A 12,944-nucleotide genomic window follows, 5' to 3' on the forward strand; every position below is an offset into this window, starting at 1 on the left:
CATGGATGCATTGTTTTAGGCTTCATTAGCCTATTTTGCATGTGTGGTTAGAAGTTATGTTTAAATAACTGTCAAATTGAATGTAGCAGTCATTATGAGTAAACCCCTGATTTATGTAATTGTACACCTTACCAAATTTACTGATTCTTGTAAAACTCACATAGATACAATATTTTAGGCATTTTTAGACATAATGCATGTTTAGTTTTGTGGTTATGTTTATATAACTTTCATATTTGGTATGACAGTTATACTGTCATATTGAATCAAAAAAACTAACTTGCCTCTTTGCAAAACTTACAAAAGATAATTTTTCTAGTAAAACTAACAATGATACATGTCTTCAGGCAATATTAGACATGTTGCATGTTTGATGTAGGAATTATATTGAAAAACATTTTCATTGCTTAATTCGCATTATCTCAGGATTTTAAGAACATTACTGTCATAATGAGTAAAAAACTATTTTTTGTGTTTGCAAGCCTTAAAATAGCATACGTTTCGAGTAAAACTCACAAGGATGCATTGTTTTAGGCTTTATTAACCTATTTTGCATGTGTGGTTAGGGAGTTATGTTTAAATAACAGTCAAATTGAATGTAGCAGTTAACTGTCATTATGAGTAAACCCCTAATTTATGTAATTGTACACCTTACCAAATTAACTGATTTTTGTAAAACTCAGATAGATTTCTAGATTTTCTCAGGATTTTAAGAACATTACTGGCATATTGAGAAATGTATCTTTGTAAGTTTTACAGGAAAAAAATAGTTTGTAAGGTTTGTAAAGACACAAGTTAGCTTTTTTTTACTCAATATGACAGTATAACTGTCATACTAAATATGAAAAATGAATAAATATAACACCAAAACCAAACTTGCAATCCGTCTAAAAATGCCTGTAATATTGAATATATGTGAGTTTTACCAGAATCAGTTATTTTGGTAAGGTTTACAAATACAAAAATTGAGTTTTACTCGTAATGACAGTATAACTGCCATATTCAAAATAACAGTTATTTAAACATAACTCCTAAACCAAATATGCTAAATGGCTAATGTCCCTGGAGAAATGAATCTTTGTGAGTTTTACTAGAAAAAAAATATTTTGTAAGGTTTGTAAAGACAAAAGTTAGTTGTTGTTTTTTTACTCAATATGATGGTATAACTGTCATACTAAAAATGAAAGTTAGATAGACATAATTCCAAAACCAAACTCCTAAACCAAACTTGCAGTCTGGCTTAACTGCCTGTAATATTGAATCTATGTGAGTTTTGCCAGAATCAGGTATTTTGGTAAGGTTTTTACAAATACAAAACTTGGGTTTTACTCATAATGACAGTATAACTGCAACATTTGATATGACAGTTATTTAAACATGACTCCTAAACCAAACATGATAAATGACTAATAATGCCTGGAGAAAGGTATGTGAGTTTTACTGGAAAAAAATAATGTGTAAGGTTTATAAAGACACAAGTTATTTTTTTTATTTAATATGATGGTATAACTGTCATACTAAATATGAAAGTTATATAAACATAACTCCAAAACCAAAATGCATTTTGTCTAAAAATGCCTGTAATATTGTATCTTTTTGAGTTTTACCAGAATCAGGTATTTTGGTAAGGTTGACAAATACAAACATTAGGTTTTACTCATAATGACAGTATACTGCCACATTCAATATGACAATTATTTAAACATAACTCCAAAACCATTATGTCTAAAAATTCCTATAAATTTGTATCTACGTGAGTTTTACTAGAATCAGTTGTTTTTGTAAGGTTAATTAGTTTTTCTCATAATGAGAGTATAATGTCACAATCAATCTGACAAAATGGCTAATAATGCCTGGAACAATGTATTTTTGTGAATTTTACTTAACAAAAATTGTGTAAGGTTTGTAAAGACACACGTTAATTTTTTTTTAACTTAATTTTACAGTATAGCTGTCATACTTTATATGAACGTTTTATAAACATAACTCCAAAACCAAACATGCAATCCGTCTAAAAATGTCTGTAATATTTATTATATGTGAGTTTTATCAGAATCAGGTATTTTGGTATGGTTTACAAATAAAAAAAATAGGTTTTACTCATAGTGATAGTATAACTGCCACACTCAATATGACAGTTATTTAAACATAACTCCTAAAACACAAATGCAAAATGACTAATAATGCTTAGAGAAATGTATATTTGTGAATTTTACTGGAAAACAATATTTTGTAAGGTTTGTAAAGATACAAATTAGTGTTTTATTACTCAATATGATGGTATAATTGTCATGCTAAATATAAAAGTTATATAAACATAACTCCAAAACCAAACATACTTTGTGTCTAAAAAGTCCTGTAATATTGTATCGATGTGGGTTTTACCAGAATCAAGTATTTTGGTAAGGTTTACAAATACAAAAAAATAGGTTTCACTCATAATGACAGTATAACTGCCACATTCAAAATGACAGTTATATAAACATAACGCCAAAACCAAACATGCATTATGTCTAAAAATGCCTGTAATATTGTATCTATGTGAGTTTTACCAGAATCAGGTATTTTGGTAAGGTTGAAAAATAAAAAAATTAGGTTTTACTCATAATGACAGTATAACTGTCACATTGACTGCCCCCAAACATGCATTATGTCTAAAAATGCCTATAATTTTGTATCCATGTGAGTTTTACTAGAATCAGTTGTTTTTGTAAGGTTTACAAATACAAAATATTAGTTTTACTCATAATGACAGTATACTGTCACAATCAATCTGACAATATGGCTAATAATGCCTTGAGGAATGTATCTTTGTGAATTTTACTGGAAATAATATTTTGTAAGGTTTACAAATACAAAATATTAGTTTTACTCATAATGACAGTATACTGTCACAATCAATCTGACAATATGGCTAATAATGCCTTGAGGAATGTATCTTTGTGAATTTTACTGGAAATAATATTTTGTAAGGTTTGTAAAGACACGAGTTAGTTGTTTTTTGTATACAATTTTACAGTATAGCTGTCATACTATATATGAAAGTTATATAAACACAACTCCAAAACCAAATATGCAATACGTGAGTTTTATCAGAATCAGGTATTTTGGTAAGGTTTACAAAAACAAAAATTAGGTTTTACTCATAGTGACAGTATAACTGCCACACTCAATATGACAGTTATTTAAACATAACTCCTAAAACACAAATGCAAAATGACTAATAATGCCTAGAGAAAGGTATATTTGTGAATTTTACTGGAAAACAATATTTTGTAAGGTTTGTAAAGATACAAATTATTTTTTGTTTTTTACTCAATATGATGGTATAACTTTCATACTAAATATGAAAGTTATATAAACATAACTCCAAAACCAAACATGCTTTATGTCTAAAAATTCCTGTAATATTGTATCGATGTGGGTTTAACCAGAATCAGGTATTTTGGTAAGGTTTACAAATACAAAAAATAGGTTTTACTCATAATGACAGTATAACTGCCACACTCAATATGACAGTTGTTTAAACATAATTCCTAAACCAAACATGATAAATGGCTAGTTATGCCTGGAGAAATGTATCTTTGTGAGTTTTACTGGGAAAACATTTTTTGTAAGGTTTATAAAGACACAAGTTATTTTTTTTTGTACTCAATATGATGGTATAACTGTCATACTAAATATAAAAGTTGTATAAACATAACTCCAAAACCAAACATGCATTATGTCTAAAAATGCCTGCAATATTGTATCTATGTGATTTTTACCAGAATCAGGTATTTTTGGTAAGGTTTACAAATACAAACATTAGGTTTTACTCACTATGACAGTATACTGTCACATTCAATTTGACAGTTATTTAAACATACTGTAACTCCTAAACCACAAATACAAAATGGCTCATAATGCCTGGAAAAATTTATCTTTGTGAGTTTTCCTGGAATTCTTTTTTTTTATAAGGTTTGTAAAGAAACAAATTCGTTTTTTTACTTAATATGACAGTTTAAATGTCATACTAAATATGAAAGTTAAATAAACATAACTCCAAAACCAAACTTGCAATACGTCTAAAAATGCCTGTAATTATGAATCTATATGAGTTTTACCAGAATCAGGTATTTTGGTAAGGTTTACAAATACAAAACTTGGGTTTTACTCATAATGACAGTATAACTGCATTATTTGATATGACAGTTATTTAAACATAACTCCTAAACCAAACATGATAAATGGCTAATAATGCCTGGAAAAATGTATATAAACATAACTCCAAAACCAAACATGTATTATGTCCAAATATGCCTGTAATATTGTATCTATGTGAGTTTTACCAGAATCAGGTATTTTGGTAAGGTTTATAACTACAAAATTTAGGTTTTACTCATAATGACAGTATAACTGCCATATTCAAAATAACAGTTATTTAAACATAACTCCTGAACCAAAAAGGCTAAATTGCTATTAATGCCTGGAGAAATGTATACAAACATAACTCCAAAACCAAACATGCATTATGTCTAAAAATGCCTTTAGTATTGTATATATGTGAGTTTTACCAGAATCAGGTACTTTGGTAAGGTTGAAAAATACAAAAATTAGGTTTTACTCATAATGACAGTATAACTGCCACATTGACTGCCACCAAACATGCATGATGTCTAAAAATGCCTATAATTTTGTATCCATGTGAGTTTTACTAGAATCAGTTGTTTTTGTAAGGTTTACAAATACAAAATATTAGTTTTACTCATAATGACAGTATACTGTCACATTTAATCTGACAAAATGGCTAATAATGCCTTGAGGAATGTATCTTTGTGAATTTTACTGGAAAAAATATTTTGTAAGGTTTGTAGACACGATTTAGTTGTTGTTTTGTACACAATTTAACAGTATAGCTGTCATACTATATATGAAAGTTATATAAACACAACTCCAAAACCAAATATGCAATCCGTCTAAAAATGCCTGTAATATTGAATACATGTGAGTTTTATCAGAATCAGGTATTTTGGTAAGGTTTACAAAAACAAAAATTAGGTTTTACTCAAAGTGACAGTATAACTGCCACACTCAATATGACAGTTAATTAAACATAACTCCTAAAACACAAATGCAAAATGACTAATAATGCCTGGATAAATGTATACAAACATAACTCCAAAATCAAACATGCATTATGTCTAAAAATGCCTGTAATATTGTATCTATGTGAGTTTTACCAGAATCAGGTATTTTGGTAAGGTTTATAAATACAAAATTTAGGTTTTACTCATAATGACAGTATAACTGCCATATTCAAAATAACAGTTATTTAAATATAACTCCTGAACCAAACATGCTAAATGGCTATTAATGCCTGGAGAAATGTATACAAACATAACTCCAAAACCAAACATGCATTATGTCTAAAAATGCCTTTGGTATTGTATCTATTTGAGTTTTACCAGAATCAGGTATTTTGGTAAGGTTTACATATACACAAATTTGGTTTTACTCATAATGACAGTATAACTGCCACATTTATAATGACAGTTTTGTAAACATAACTTCTATACCACACATGCAAAATGGTTAATAATGCCTGGAGAAATGTATCTTTGTGATTTTTACTAGAAAAAAATATTTTGTAAGGTTTGTAAAGTTAGGTTTTTTTTACTCAATATGATGGTATAACTGTCATACTAAATATGAAAGTTATATAAACATAATTCCAAAACCAAACTCCTAAACCAAACTTGCAATCTGTCTTAAACTGCCTGTAATATTGAATCTATGTGAGTTTTACCAGAATCAGGTATTTTGGTAAGGTTTACAAATACAAAACTTGGGTTTTACTCATAATGACAGTATAACTGCAACATTTGATATGACAGTTATTTAAACATAACTCCTAATCCAAACATGATAAATGGCTAATAATGCCTGGAGAAATGTATCATGGTGAGTTTTACTGGAAACAAATAATTTGTAAGGTTTATAAAAACACAAGTTAGTTTTTTTATTTAATATGATGGTATAACTGTCATACTAAATATGAAAGTTATATAAACATAACTCCAAAACCAAACATGCATTATGTCTAGAAATGCCTGTAATATTGTATCTATGTGAGTTTTACCAGAATCAGGTATTTTGGTTAAGGTTGACAAATACAAAAATTAGGTTTTACTCATAATGACAGTATAACTGCCACATTGACTGCCACCAAACATGCATTATGTCTAAAAATGCTTATAATTTTGTATCTATGTGAGTTTTACTAGAATCAGTTGTTTTTGTAAGGTTTACAAATACAAAATATTAGTTTTACTCATAATGACACTATACTGTCACAATTAATCCGACAAAATGGCTAATAATGCCTTGAGGAATGTATCTTTGTGAGTTTTACTGGAAAAAAATATTTTGTAAGGTTTGTAAAGACACAAGTTAGTTTTTTTTTTACACAATTTAACAGTATAGCTGTCATACTATAAATGAAAGTTATATAAACATAATTCCAAAACCAAATATGCAATCCGTCTAAAAATGCCTGTAATATTGAATATATGTGAGTTTTATCAGAATCAGGTATTTTGGTAAGGATTACGAAAACAAAAATGAGGTTTTACTCATAGTGACAATATAACTGCCACACTCAGTATGACAGTTAATTAAACATAACTCCTAAAACACAAATGCAAAATGACTACTAATGCCTAGGGAAATGTATATTTGTGAATTTTACTGGAAAATAATAATTTGTAAGGTTTTTAAATATACAAATACGTTTTTTTTTTACTCAATATATAATGGTATAACTGTCATACTAAATATGAAAGTTATATAAACATAACTCCAAAACCAAACATGCTTTGTGTCTAAAAATTCCTGTAATATTGTATCGATGTGTGTTTTACCAGAATCAGGTATTTTGGTAAGGTTTACAAATACAAAACATAGGTTTTACTCATAATGACAGTGTAACTGCCACACTCAATATGACAGTTATTTAAACATAACTCCTAAACCAAACATGATAAATGACTAATTATGCCTGGAGAATTGTATCTTTGTGAGTTTTCCTGGGATTTTTTTTTTTTTAAGGTTTATAAAGACACAAGTTATTATTTTTTTTACTCAATATGATAGTATAACTGTCATACTAAATATGAAAGTTGTATAAACATAACTCCAAAACCAAACATGCATTATGTCTAAAAATGCCTGCAATATTGTATCTATGTGATTTTTACCAGATCGGGTATTTTTGGTAAGGTTTACAAATACAAAAATTAGGTTTTACTCACTATGACAGTATACTGTCACATTCAATCTGACAGTTATTTAAACATATTGTAACTCCTAAACCACAAATACAAAATGGCTAATAATGCCTGGAGAAATGTATCTTTGTGAGTTTTCCTGGAAAAAAAAAAAAAAAATGTAAAAGGTTTGTAAAGACACAAGTTAGTTTTTTTACTTAATATGACAGTAAAACTGTCATAATAAATATGAAAGTTAAATAAACATAAATCAAATCAAATCAAATCAACTTTATTTATAAAGCACATTTAAAATTTACCACAGGGGTAGCCAAAGTGCTGTACAATGAACAGGTTAAAAGATAAAACGAGTACCGAGCAAACACAACACAACACAAACAGAACACGATCAAAAATAAATAATTAAAATAGAATTAATAAAAACATAAAAACATAAAAACAGGATCACAGCAGGTGTATTATGGGGCGCCATTGCAGGATGGATATCACTCAGTGTTAAAAGCCATGGAATAAAAGTATGTTTTTAAGAGAGATTTAAAAACAGGAAGAGAGGAGGCTTGTCTAACACTCAGGGGTAGGTCGTTCCAGAGCTTGGGAGCAGCAACGGCGAAAGCTCTGTCACCTCTAAGCTTCAGTGTGTGAATGTGTGTGTGTATGTATGTGAATGGGTGAATGTGGAAATAGTGTCAAAGCGCTTTGAGTTCCTTAAAAAAGGTAGAAAAGCGCTATACAAGTACAACCCATTTACCATTTACCATTCAGCCTTGTGTCAGGGACCGTCAACAGCAGCTGATCGGCTGCAAACTCCAAAACCAAACTTGCAATACGTCTAAAAATGCCTGGAATATTGAATCTATGTGAGTTTTACCAGAATCAGGTATTTTGGTAAGGTTTACAAATACCAAAATTGGGTTTTACTCATAATGACAGTATAACTGCCATATTCAAAATAACAGTTATTTAAACATAACTCCTAAACCAAACATGCTATATAGCTAATAATGCCTGGAGAAATGTATCTTTGTGAGTTTTACTAGAAAAACATATTTTGTAAGGTTTGTAAAGACAAAAGTTTTTTTTTTTTTTTTACTCAATATGATGGTATAACTGTCAAACTAAATATAAAAGTAATATAAACATCATTCCAAAACCAAACTCCTAAACCAAACTTGCAATCCGTCTTAAACTGCCTGTAATATTGAATCTATATGAGTTTTACCAGAATCAGATATTTTGGTAAGGTTTACAAATACAAAACCTGGGTTTTACTCATAATGACAGTATAACTGCATTATTTGATATGACAGTTATTTAAACATAACTCCTAAACCAAACATGATAAATAGCTAATAATGCCTGGAAAAATGTATATAAACATAACTCCAAAACCAAACATGCATTATGTCTAAAAATGCCTGTAATATTGTATCTATGTGAGTTTTACCAGAATCAGGAATTTTGGTAAGGTTTATAAATACAAAAATTAGGTTTTACTCATGACAGTATAACTGCCACCCTCAATATGACGGTTATGTTAACATAACTCCTAAACCACACATGCAAAATGGCTAATAATGCCTGGAGAAATGTAGCTTTGTGAGTTTTACAGTAAAAAAAAATTTTTGTAAGGTTTGATAAGACACAAAATAGGTTTTTTTATTCAATATGTTTGTATAACTGTCATAATAAATGTAAAAGTTATATAAACATAACTCCAATACCAAACATGCAATCCGTCTAAAAATGCCTGTAATATTGAATCTATGTGAGTTTTACTAGAATCAGGTATTTTGTTAAGGTTTACAAATAAAACAATTAGGTTTTACTCACTATGACAGTATACTGTCACATTCAATCTGACAGTTATTTAAACACAAATTCTAAACCACAGATGCAAAATGGCTAATAATAACTGGAGAAATGTATTTTTGTGAGTTTTACTGGAAGAAAAATATTTTGTAAGGTTTGTATAGACACAAGATAGTTTTTTTTACTCAATATGATGGAAACATGCTTTATGTCTAAAAAATCCTGTAATATTTTATCCATGTGAGTTTTATCAGAATCAGTTATTTTGGTAATTTTACAAATACAAAAAATAGGTTTTACTCATAATGACAGTATATCTGCCACACTCAATATGACAGTTATTTAAACATAACTCTAAACCAAACATAGTTAATGGCTAATAATGCTTGGAGAAATGTATATTTGTGAGTTTTACTGGAAAAACATTTTTTTAAGGTTTATAAAGACACAAGTTAGTTTTTTTTACTCAATATGACAGTATAACTGTAATATTAAATGTAAAAAATATATAAACATGACTCCAAAACCAAACATGCATTATGTTTAAAAATGCCTGTCATTTTGTATCCATGCGAGTTTTACTAAAATCAATTGTTGTAGTAAGGTTTGCAACTACAAATTATTGGTTTTACTCACCATGATAGTATACTGTCATATTCAATTTGACAGTTATTTAAACATAACTACAAAACCACACATGCAAAATGGCTATAATGCCTGGAGAAATGTATCTTTGTGAGATTACTGGAAAAACATATTTTGTAAGGTTTGTAAAGAAACAATTAAGTTTTTTTTACTTAATATGATCAGGTGGCGACTTTTCCAGGGTGTACCCCGCCTTCCGCCCGATTGTCGCTGAGACAGGCTCCAGCGCCCCCCGCGACCCCGAAGGGAATAAGCGGTAGAAAATGGATGGATGGATGGACAGTATAACTGTCATACTAAATGTAAAAGTAGTATAAACATAACTCCAAAACCAAACATGCATTATGTCTAAAAATGCCTGTAATATTGTATCGATGTGAGTTTTACTAGAATCAGTTGTTTTTGTAAGTTTTGCAAATACAAAATATTGGTTTTACTCACTATGACAGTATAACTGCCATATTCAAAATAACAGTTATTTAAACATAACTCCTAAACCAAACATGATAAATGGCTAATAATGCCTGGAGAAATGTATCTTTGTGAGTTTTACAGAAAAAAAATAATTTGTAAGGTTTATAAAGACACAAGGTAGTTTTTTTTTTTACTCAATATGATGGTATATACTAAATATGAAAGTTATATGAACATAACTCCAAAAACAAACATGAATTTTGTCTAAAATTACCTGTAATATTGTATTATGTGAGTTTTACCAGAATCAGGTATTTTGGTAAGGTTTACAAATACAAAAAATAGGTTTTACTCACTATGACAGTATACTGTCACATTCAATCTGACAGTTATGTAAACATAACTCCTAAACCACACATGCAAAATGGCTAATAATGCCTGGAGAAATGTATCTTTGTGAGTTTTACTAGGACAAATATTTTGTAAGGTTTGTAAAGACACACGTTAGTTTTTTTAACTAAATATGACAGTATAACTGTCATACTACATGCAAAAAATATATAAACATGACTCCAAAACCAAACTTTCAATCCGTCTAAAAATGTCTGTAATATTGAATCTATGTGAGTTTTACCAAAATGAGGTATTTTGGTAAGGTTGACAAATAAAAAAAATAGGTTTTACTGATAGTGACATTATAAGTGCCACACTCAATATGACTGTTATTTAAACATAACTCCTAAACCAAACATGCTAAATGGCTAATAATGCCTAGAGAAAGGAATCTTTGTGACTTTTACTGAAAAAAAAATAATTTGTAAGGTTTATAAAGACACAAATTAGTTTTTTTTTACTCAATATGATGGTATAAATGTCATACTAAGTATAAAAGTTATATAAACATAACTCCAAAACCAAACATGCATTTTGTCTGAAAATTATTGTTATATTGTATCTATGTGAGTTTAACCAGAATCAGGTATTTTGGTAAGGTTTACATATACAAAAATTAGGTTTTACTCATAATGACAGTATAACTGCCTCATTCAAAATGACAGTTATGTAAACATAACTCCTAAACCACTCATGCAAAATGGTTAATAATGCCTGAAAAAATAGTTGTTGTTTTTTACTCAATATGACAGTAATACTGTCATACTAAATGTGAAAGTTATATAAATATATCTCCAAAACCAAACATGCATTATGTCTAAAAATGCCTGTAATATTGTATCCATGTGAGTTTCACTAGAATAAGTTGTTTTTGTAAGTTTTGCAAATACAAAATACTGGTTTTACTCACTATGACATTATACTGTCACATTCAATCTGACAGTTATTTAAACATAACTCATGGATGGAACTCCTAAACCACACATGCAAATTGGTTAATAATGCCTGGAGAAATGTATCTTTGTGAGTTTTAATGGGAAAAAATAATATTTTGTAAGGTTTGTAAAGACACAAGTTAGTTCTTTTTTACATAATATGACAATATAAATGTCATACTAAATATTAAAGTTATATAAACATAACTCCAAAACCAAACATGCAATCCGTCTAAAAATGCCTGTAATATTGAATCTATGTTAGTTTTATTAGAATCAGGTATTTTGGTAAGGTTTACAAATACAAAAATGAGGTTTTACTCATAATGACGGATAACTGCCACATTCAAAATGACAGTTATTTAAACATAATTTCCTAACCACACATGCAAAAATGCTAATAATGCCTAAAACAATGCATCCTTGTGAGTTTTACTCGAACATATGCTTTTTTAAGGCTTGCAATTACAAAAAGTGGTTGTTTACTCAATATGACAGCAATGTTCTTAAAATCCTCTAATAATGCGGAAAAAGCAATACAAATGTTTTTCAACATAATTCCTAAACCAAACATGCAAAATTTCTAATAAAGCCTGTAGACATGTGTCTTTGTTAGTTTTACTAGGAAAAATATATTTTGTAAGGTTTGCAAATTTGCAAGTTAGTTTTTTTAATTCAATATGACTGTATAACTTTCATACTAAATATGAAAGTTACATAATTCCAAAACTAAACATGCATTATGTTTAAAAATGCCTAAAATATTGTATCTATGTGAGTTTTACCGGAATCAGGTAATTTAATAAGGTTTACAAATACAAAAATTAGGTTTTACTCATAATGACAGTATAACTTCTCTAATCAATTTGACATTTATTTAAACATAACTTCCTAACCACACATGCAAAAAGGCTAATAAAGCCTAAAACAATGCATCCTTGTGAGTTTTACTCGAAACATATGCTTTTTTAAGACTTGCAATTACAAAAAGTAGTTTTTTGCTCAATATGACAGTTTTTAAAATCCTGATATAATGCGAAAAAAGCAATAAAAGAGTTTTTCAACATAATTCCTAAACCAAACATGCATTATGTCTTAAAATGCCTATAATATTGTATCCAAGTGAGTGTTAGTAGAATCATTTGTTTTTGTAAGGTTTACAAATACAACATTTTGGTTTTACTCACTATGACAGTATACTGTCACATTCAATCTGACTGTTATTTAAACATAAATTCTAAACCACAGATGCAAAATGGCTAATAATGCCTGGAGAAATGTATTTTTTTGAGTTTTACTGGAAAAAAATATATTTTGTAAGGTTTGTTTGGACAAAAGTTAGTTTTTTTTACTCAATATGATGGTATAAATTTGAAAGTTATATAAACACAACTTCAAAACCAAACATGCAATCCATCTAAAAATGCCTGTAATATTGAATCTATGTGAGTTTTAACAGAATCAGGTATTTTGGTAAGGT

The sequence above is a fragment of the Nerophis lumbriciformis genome, linkage group LG06 (genome assembly GCF_033978685.3).
Source record: "Nerophis lumbriciformis linkage group LG06, RoL_Nlum_v2.1, whole genome shotgun sequence".
Taxonomy (NCBI): domain Eukaryota; kingdom Metazoa; phylum Chordata; class Actinopteri; order Syngnathiformes; family Syngnathidae; genus Nerophis; species Nerophis lumbriciformis.